Source organism: Mandrillus leucophaeus, unplaced genomic scaffold (assembly GCF_000951045.1).
Source record: "Mandrillus leucophaeus isolate KB7577 unplaced genomic scaffold, Mleu.le_1.0 Scaffold1661, whole genome shotgun sequence".
Lineage (NCBI taxonomy): Eukaryota > Metazoa > Chordata > Mammalia > Primates > Cercopithecidae > Mandrillus > Mandrillus leucophaeus.
In genome coordinates this window covers 40,675-50,000 of record NW_012101656.1, presented here as the reverse complement: position 1 = coordinate 50,000, position 9,326 = coordinate 40,675, and the positions used below count along the sequence as shown (strand labels likewise).

Genomic DNA, 9,326 nt, shown 5'->3' with positions numbered 1-9,326 from the left:
GAACATTCCAAAATTAGATTTTGATGACAGCTGCAGAACTCTGTGAATATCCTAAGACCACTGACATGTAAACCTTAAAGTGTGAATTACATAACGCTCTTAAAGAAAAAGCTTATCACATGCACGCATAGACAGAGCCCACTCCACCCACAGCCCCTGTGCTCTTGCAGCTCTTTCTTGCATACACACGGGCACACAACTACTTGTATATTTCGTTCATTTCTGGTAAAACGGTTCTGTTCCAGGGAGCATACACAGATGAAGGGAGGTGATCACATCAGGACCTCAGTGTGGTGCTGGCCCAGGTGAGCGAGCCTATGTGGTAGAAACCCTTATCCTCTACTCCACCCGGGATGAATTCTTCTAGGTAACTTAGCAAAAGGGGACAAGGATGCTTCTGGCTCATGCCTCAGGGCACTGTGGGGCTTCGGTAAGGACTCCTCGGAGGGGCTGAGAACAAATGAGATTCTTGCTCAAGACACTGATCCCTTCCACAGGAGCAGCTGGGGGTTTAAGTGAGCTCTCTGTAGGATTCACAGGGGCTCACCACAGATGGAAGGTGCTGGCTGTAAGATCTGGGGCCAGAGGCTGGGCCTGCATCCTGAGTGTCCTCCCTGTACCATGGACACACAGGAGGACCCAGAGTGCTGCAGGCAAACCCAGCTGTGCCTGTGATCAAAGAGCAACCACCCCACTCCGACTCCCGGTGATCAATGTGTAACGCCTCCACCCCGACTTCCTGTGATGAATCAATGAGCAACCATCCCACCCACACTCCCTAGGACACCCCAGAGAGGGGTTCCAGAGTCTGTGAAACTCTCCTTTCCAAGCCTCTCTGGCAGAGGAGCTCCATCCGCTAAGGTCTTACCTGGGGCTTGGCCTTCAGAAACATGGCTCTCCATATCGTTGCTGGATTTACTGTGCGGCACGCCAGCTTTCCTCATGGCATTCTCGCTGAAACACAAACAGAGAAGAGAGGTTTGGTTACACCAGCCAGTCCAATGCTGTGGGGCCCTGGCCAACAGGTCCTGCAGAGCAGCTGCCCCTGGTAACAAGGTGCTGTCCTCAGCACACCAGTCTGGCTGAGGTCCAAAAGAGGCATGAAGAAAGGGGCACTCAACAAAGAGCAATGACAGGCCGCTGAGCCAGGGAGAAAGTGAGCAGGATGATGAGACAGAAGGGACTGGAAAGGTGGTCACCATGGAGCAAAGAGGGAACCATGGCACGAAGGGGTGGGGGGCTAGTCCCTAAGAATGGCTCACAACCCATTCATGATGAAGGAGGTATACATTAGACTAGGGCGGCAGCTGGTCTCTGCTTCCTAGTTCCTGCTTTCTTGAGTGGCCTGGATCCCCACTAACTCTGCCAGCATGGTAGGACCCAGATTTCTCCTCTGTAAAATAAAGGGGCCACGTGAAGTCATCACTCAGTCCCTCCCAAAGCAAGGGTTTGACCCTGTGTGGGACAATGCAGGTCCCCTATGTGGGATCAGAGAGAAGCCCCAACTTCAACACCTTCTAGCTGGGGACAAGAGGAGAAAGACCACAGAAATGTGAAACGTTATCTTTAATAACATTTACCAACAATTCTGTACTGAGAGATGGAATCCTAACAACGGTTTTTCATCACACTTCTGCTCCGCAGCGACAAAGAGCCGTGTGTGTCAGTTAAGCTGGAGCCAGCTTGAATGCAGCCCACGTTGCCCCTGACATTAACACAGGGCAAGACAGGAACAGGAGTGCATCTGTTAGGAAGGCCTGGCCTGTGGCTCCCAGGGACTGGCTGCCCTGGTCTGCTCATGGCCTGCCTTCTTCCCAGGAGGAGAGGTCTCGTCCCTGCCTGGTCTCCGTGCAACAGCTTTGAGGTGTTGGGATGACCAGGTTGAAGAAATGTACTTGGTGAGCTGAAGGAAGGCAGCACCGGACATCAGTGGATTTCCTGGTGGACGAGCCCTGTCCTCTCCTGGGTAACATCACAGATGACATGCACACTGTGGGCACTAACTGTCAGCAACACTGGGCTTACTGATAAAGAAACAGGCAAAAGTGTGCCAGGGCTCGGGGGCCTTGTCTCGGAGTGAACTGAAGTGCTAGAAATAATTCTGATCACTCCAAACAGCAACCAGCCAACCCCAGGAAACAGAAGGACTGTGCACACGGGGCTGCAGCAACACGACTGTGATTCCTAAAGACATCACAGAAAGGAGACTCAATGCTGAGACACGCACACATCTGTCTTCACGTGAAAAGAAAAACAAAGCGACACTGTCCTACTCCCGCTCAATTCAAAAAGCACGCTTGCAGCTCCCACCTCCCTGGGTGCTTTCTGAAGCCTCAACTGAGGCGATGAGGCAGCAAGAGGTTCCTGCTCACCAGGCATCCATGGGTGAAACAGAAAAATAAGGGGAAAGGTCACTAGGGCCACAAAAGATGAGAGTTATCAGTTCAGGAGGATGAGAACCAGCTCACACACGGTGCAGGGTCAGAGTCCTGGCGAAGCCAGGCAGGGTGGGCTGGGAGGACCCTGTGCACATGGTCTGGGGCTGGCAAGGGGCAGGCTCTCCATACCCAGAGGCTGAGAAGGGAGCTGCTAGGCCCCAGGAGTCACTGAGCATTTCTGATAGAAGTGGCTGCACAGGCCTCTTTTCTGAAGGATGCCTCACCTGTGCCCCTCCCCCTTAAGAGCATACCTTTCTTCCCACCTTCTTTTTCTCTCTTGTTTTTTGAGACAAGGTCTCCCTCTGTCACAGGTACAGCACAATGGCACAAACAGCTCACTGCAGCTTTGAACTCCTGGGCTCAAGTACCCTTCCACCTCAGCCTCCCAAATAGTTGGGACTACAGGCATGCACCACCACATGCCTGGCAAAGTTTTTTAGTTTATACTTTTTATTATTATTATTATTTTCGTAGAGACAAAATCTTGTTTTGTTTTCCAGGCTGGTCTTGAACTCCTGGCCTTCAGTGATCCTCCCAACTTGGCCTCCCAAACCACTGGGACCAATAGCAAGACTCAGGGGACAGCAGCAGAAACAGCAGCAAAGCGGGACAATATAAAGGTTGGCTGTGTGAGGAGTGGGGAGGCAGTGGGGCACATGTGGCCAGGAGTCAGAGAGGGAGAGGGGTGTAGAGGAGTCTGAGGGTGACATCCAGTTACACAGATTGGCTCTATGACCAACAGCAGCAATCACGGAAGGCAAAGCCAGGCCTGATACAAAAGCAGTCTTTTCAAGCTTCTACTGGCTATTTTTGACAGTGTCTGCACACTAGCAGTCCCCAGACAGTCTTGGTGCACAGTCACAGAAGACAAGATCCAGAAACACAGCTTAGTGCAATAGCTTTGGGGTGGTGGAATGACCAGGCTGAACAAATGTGTTTGGTGAGCTGAAGACAAGCTGGCACCAGACACCAGGGGATGTGCTGGTGGACGAGCCCTGTCCTGTCCTGGGTAACGTCACAGATGACGTGGACACTGGGCACTAACCTGTCAGCGACTGAGAGCCTGAGGAGCATGGAACAAACTGGAGGCCGGAAACAGGCATTTCTTGACAGGCCAACACCAGGAAAACCCAGCTTATGTCAATGTCCAGTCCCGGCTGAGCTTCAGCGGCTCGGAGTGGGGCTGAGAAGCAATAGGCGATCATCCTGCAAGGCTGGGGCTCTGAACAGCAGCACCGTGCCATGTCACTCCCATGTCTTCTATGCAGCATCCACCCAAGGAGGCCCTGCAGGTTTGGTGGCTGGTAAACAGACACCCTGCACCATTTTCAATTCTGTGAATCATATTTTTGAAAATGTCTTTGCTCTTGCTTCTACTTTGAAGATCGTGTGCCACAAAACAGACACAGTGGAAAAAAAAGCACTCAGATGTCCTGCAGCGAAAACCCCACACTTCCCCGTGGATGCTGCCCTCTCCTCTCCAGCCAGCCCAGCGCTTTTCAGAGGCATCCCTTGCCTGGACACTGATTCCACCAGGGCCCTCATTTCACATTCCTGCTGACGTCCACTCCCCCCTGTCCTTCCTCAGACCTAACATGCCTGCTGCAGGGGCCCACTTTCAGAACAGCACCAACTGTTCCCGAAGCCCCCTTCTGATCTCCCTGAGCTGGGCCTGCTGCCAACCCCAGAATGCCTTCCTGAACAGCCAGACCCGACTGTCCACTCCTCAGCCTCGGTCTTGTGAAGACAAAATTCCTTCGATTCACTGTCATGAAATGAAGGAAAATGATTGTATGAGGAGACAGCTCCAAACATGGAGCAAGGAGTATAGCTTCAGACAAAGAACAAAGAACCAACCTGTCATGCTGAGCTTTGCCTCCACCCAAGCAAGCCTGGAAAATGAGGGCCCGCCCAGCCAGGGGCGGGCAGCGAGCAGACTGGTGTCAGCTCAATGGCTGTCCTGCCATAGTCCCGTCCAACATAAGCAACAGGCTCACAAACAGTAGGGGCCTATGAGGCAGCCACCAAGGAACCTAAGGATGCCTGGGTAGCGCTCACACTAGCTGAGGAAGGGGCCGGGGGGTTACTCCCTGCTTGCCACCAACCAGACCTCTGGACACAAGGACTGTCACCTGCTCAGAGCACACAACCCCCTTGCCGTGACCTGGGCTCCCATGCTCTGCCTAGGGCCATGCTCTAGCTGGCTGCCATGGGTATGTCCATGCACCCAATCAGGATTCAACTGGTATCTGGTTTAAAGCGAAGCCTCTCCAGGGACATTACTGTCCAGAACTGTCCCCAAAACATGATACGTCTCAAAGGCACTGCCTGACCCTTTCTGAGCAGCCAGCAGGGACACACTAAGAAAAGCTGTTGGTATTTTCATTGCCCAGCACCAAGTGCCTATGCCAGAAATCTGCAAACCCCCTTTACTTTCTAACTGCCACCTCCAATTCCCCAAGTTCACATCTCTGCCACAACTCCCACTGAATCTGTGGCAATTCCTCCCGCTGGGCCTCTGTCTCCAGTTCCCACTCCTACCCCCACACCCTTACCAGCACCCCAAGTCACAGCACTGCCAGTGAGCGTGGAAAGCAACCTGGGCCATCTCTCTGCCTGCCTGGAGGTCCTTGATCCTCACTTCTCACCAGGAGGGCAGGCAGCCTGTCCTGGACCCCACCGAGGCTGCTCCTATGCCTGCCCGCACACTGTCCCCAGGACCCTGGGGATGGTGACCTGCTGCCTCGCACATTGCCTGACCATCCCATCAGGACTGCTAGGCCCTCCCACCCTGCTCCCACCCAGGCACCCTTGCTGTCTGCTGCATAGTAACCCTGTAGCCACCTCACCCACGTCTGTGGCACTTCCTGGAGAGATCTGTTCTTGTGTACCAGTCCCACTATACTCTGAACACCCTGTGAGTAGAGACAATGGCTGTTCACCTTTGTGGGCAGCAGGCAAGCATCACTGCCAGACAAAACTACTGGCTCTCTTTAGCACAAGGAGTAGAACCGCCATGCATTTTGATGAGACATGACGTGCAGAATGGAGAATCAGCGTGGCAGCCATAGGAGCAAACCAGGCCTCAAACAGGCGCGTCCAAGCAGCGAAGACCAGGGTGCCCAGGGAAGGTGTGTGCTGGGGCAGGCAGCTGGGCCTGGCAGGAAGCAGAGAGGGGAAGAAGAGCCTGGGCTCAAATTCCAAAGTGGCCACTCACCAACTCTGGGTCCTGGGAGAGGCACTCCCTCCCCCAAAGCATGGCCCCTTCATAAAGGAGGACTCTGAGGGGCTGTGGCCAGGATGAAGGTTCACAGAGAGGACCAGGCAGTGAGGAAGAGCCAGCATTGACTGGGTCTACAGGTCTACTGTCCAGCAGGGGCTTGTGGTTCCTCACCTCCTTCCTGTGCCCAAATTGGGAAACCTATCAACAGAAGTCCAGTCTCAGTCTTTACAATCTGAATGAGACTAGGATAAACCAAAAACCTGGCAAACTGAGTATCCTAGGGAAGGAACACAGGGCATCAAACGCAAAGCCTGCTAAGGTCAGCGAGGCCCGAGGCAAGCTGCCCAGTCTGCCCTCACCCACCTGGCAGTGCCTGCCCGTCCTCCCTTTGCACACAGGGTGGGGACAGTGCTGACCTCACGCGGGGCTCTGAGGTTAATTATCAGTTAATATTATAAGGCACTGGCCACACAGGAAGTGCGAGGGATGCATTAAAGAAATAAGTCAGGTAACAGCCTGCTGAACTGTGCAGTAGGACAGCATCCCAAAACACCTCTGCCACGCATTGAGGTTACTGTCACCCCCTCCACAGCAGATGATGGAGTGGTGAGCACCAGCAGCTTCCTCAGGCAGAGCCACCCTTCCACTGGAGCTCTGAGTCCCCTGCAGTGTACCGAGGCCAGCTCTACAGCCCGCAGGAAGGGCGTTCACACAAACGTGGAGAAGGCCTGAGCTGGCCTCCCCGCTCCCACTCCTGCTCCATGCCCTGACTCTTCCTTCCACTAACACCCTGGTTCCCACTGAGGATCCTCTCTCCTCTCAATGAGGCCTCTCCCTGGCCCCACCCTCTTCACCACTGTACCCCCGCCACACTGCCAGGCCTCTTCCCTGGTCTAACTGCTTTCCCTTTGCTGAATGAAGGCATGAATTCCCAGGACAGCCAACTCCTCCGTCCTCCTGCTAGTGTCCTAAAGAAGGGGAGCTGCTTTCCTCCCTGGGTCACAGACTCACCCTACTGACCTCAGATGATACCTCCCAGCTATTAATGGGACAGATTTATGTCCTGCTCAAAGGAAACTTCTGCGGGTTTCTTCTAATTTTGAGAGGCACAACATCCACTAATCAAGTGAACTCTCATGGGGCAGAAGGAATTTTCGGCAGCTCCACTTTGCCCCACCCAAGAAGCCTCCTGGTAAATTGCTGCCTGTGTGTGCGGTCTGTTTGCCCACCTAGGACAGGAGTCCACAGCTTGTACGTGGGGCCCTTTACCCTGTGTGTTTACAAACCTAAATCATAGAGGACCAGAAGACAACAGAAGGAGAGTTACAGAGTCTCAGGATGAAGAATGTTTCCTAAGCATGTCACCAGAAACAGACACCATAAAGGAAGAAAGATTTTCCCATATTGAAGATTTGGGCGGGACACAGTGGCTCACACCTGTAATCCCAGCCCTCTGGGAGGCCAAGGCAGGTGGATCTCTTGAGGTCAGGAGTTCGAGACCAGCCTGGGCAACATGGCAAGACCCCGTCTCTACTAAAAATACAAAAATTAGCCGTGCATGGAGTCTCGCTCTGTCGCCCAGGCTGGAGTGCAGTGGTGCGATCTTGACTCACTGCAACCTCCACCTCCTGGGTTCAAGTGATTCTCCTTCCTCAGCCTCTTGAGTATCTGGGATTACAGGCGTGTGCCACCACACTGGGCTAATTTTTTTATTTTTAGTAGAGACGGAGTTTCACCATGTTTGCCAGGCTGGTCCCGAACACTTGACCTTAGTTGATTCACCCGCCTCGGCCTCTCAAAGTAATAGGATTACAGGCATGAGCCTCCGTGCCCAGCCTAAATTCTTTATGGAAATTGATAAGCTGTTTCTAAAATTCATTTGGAATTTCAAAGAACCAAGAATAGCCAAAACAATCTTGAAAAAGAACAAGTTTGAGAACTCACATTTTCTGATTTCAAAGCTTGCTACAAAGCTATACTAATCAAGACAGCATTTACTGGCAAGAGGATAGACATATAGATCCATAAAATAGAACTCAGAGTCCATACATTTACGGCCCATTGATGTTAGACAAGTGTCAAAACATTTTAATGGGAAAGAGTAGCCTTTTCAACAAATGGTGTGGGTACATTTGTGTCCTCACACACACACAAATGAAGTTGTATACTCACGTCACGACATATACAAGAGATAAAATTGATTTTAAAAACCCAAATATAAGAGTTAAAACTGTAAAATTCTCAAACAGAGGAATAAATCTTTGTAACCTTGAGTTAGGCAGTAATTTCTTAAGCTCTAACAAAAGCATAAGCAGTAGGGGAAAAAAAGGTGAAATTTCATCAAAATTAAAAACCTTTGTAAATCAAAAGACACAAAAAATTGACAATCCATAAAATTGGAAAAAACTTTGCAAATTACTTATTTGATAAAGGATTTATATCTAGAATATAAAAACTATTACAACTGAATAATAAAATGACAAACTCATTTAAAAACATGCAAAGGGCCAGGCGCGGTGGCATACACCTGTAATCCCAGCACTCTGGGAGGCCAACCCAGGTAGGACTGTTTGAGCCCAGGATTTCCAGACCAGCCTGGGCAACATGGTGAAACCCTTTCTACAAAAAAATGAGCCAGGAGTGGTGGCGTATGCTTTTAGTCCCAGCTATTCAGGAGGCTTAGGTGGGAGAATCAATTGAACTCTGGAGTTCGTGGCTGCAGTAAGCTGTGATTACGCTACTGCCCTCCAGCCTGAGCTATAGAACGATCATCTCAAGAAAATATATATATATATAGACATATATATATAGACATACATATAGTGTAGTGTAGATACACACTAAAGAAATTCATAAAATCTTAAAAATGAGCAAAGAGTCTGAATAGGCATTTCTCCAAAGAAAATACATAAATGATCAGTAAGTACATGAAAAGATGCTAAAAATCAACAGCTACCATGGAAATGCAAATCAATACCACAATGAAATACCACCACTTCACATCTCCAGGATGGCCAGAACCAAAAAACAAAAAAAAAAGGATCGGATAACAAGTGTTAGGAAAGAGGTGGAGAGAATGGAACCATCACATACTGCTGATGGGAATGTGAAATGGTGCTGTTACTTTGGAAAAGTCTGGAAGTTCTTCCAGTGGTTAAACAGAGTTACCATATGACCTAGCATTCCCACTCTTAAGTACATACACCCAAGAGAAATGAAAACATATGTCCACACAAAACCTTTTACAAGAATACTTACTCATAATCACCAAAAAGTGGAAATAACCAAAATTTCTATCAACTGATAAATGAATAAAATGTCGTATCTATACAAAGGAATAGTATTTAGGAGTAAAACTACTGATACATGCTATAAGACAGCTGAACACTGAAAACATTATGCTAAGCAAACGAAGTCAGGCTGGGCACTGTGGCTCATGCCTGATATCCCAGCAGTATGGGAGGCCAAGGTGGGTGGATTATCTGAGGTCAGGAGTTACAGACCAGCCTGGCCAACATGGTGAAATCCTCTCTCTACTAAAAATGCAAAAAATTAGCCCAGTCAGACACGGTGGCTCATGCCTGTAATCCCAACACTTTGGGAGGCCGAGGCAGGTGGATCACTTAATGTCAGGAGTTTGAGACCAGGCTGGCCAACATGGTTAA

At 50.3% G+C, this 9,326-nt stretch overlaps 1 pseudogene; it reads right to left on the bottom strand.

Moving 5' to 3' along the window:
* The window catches only part of LOC105536964, a 47,323-nt pseudogene that overhangs the window by 15,488 nt on the left and 22,509 nt on the right, over positions 1–9,326 (bottom strand).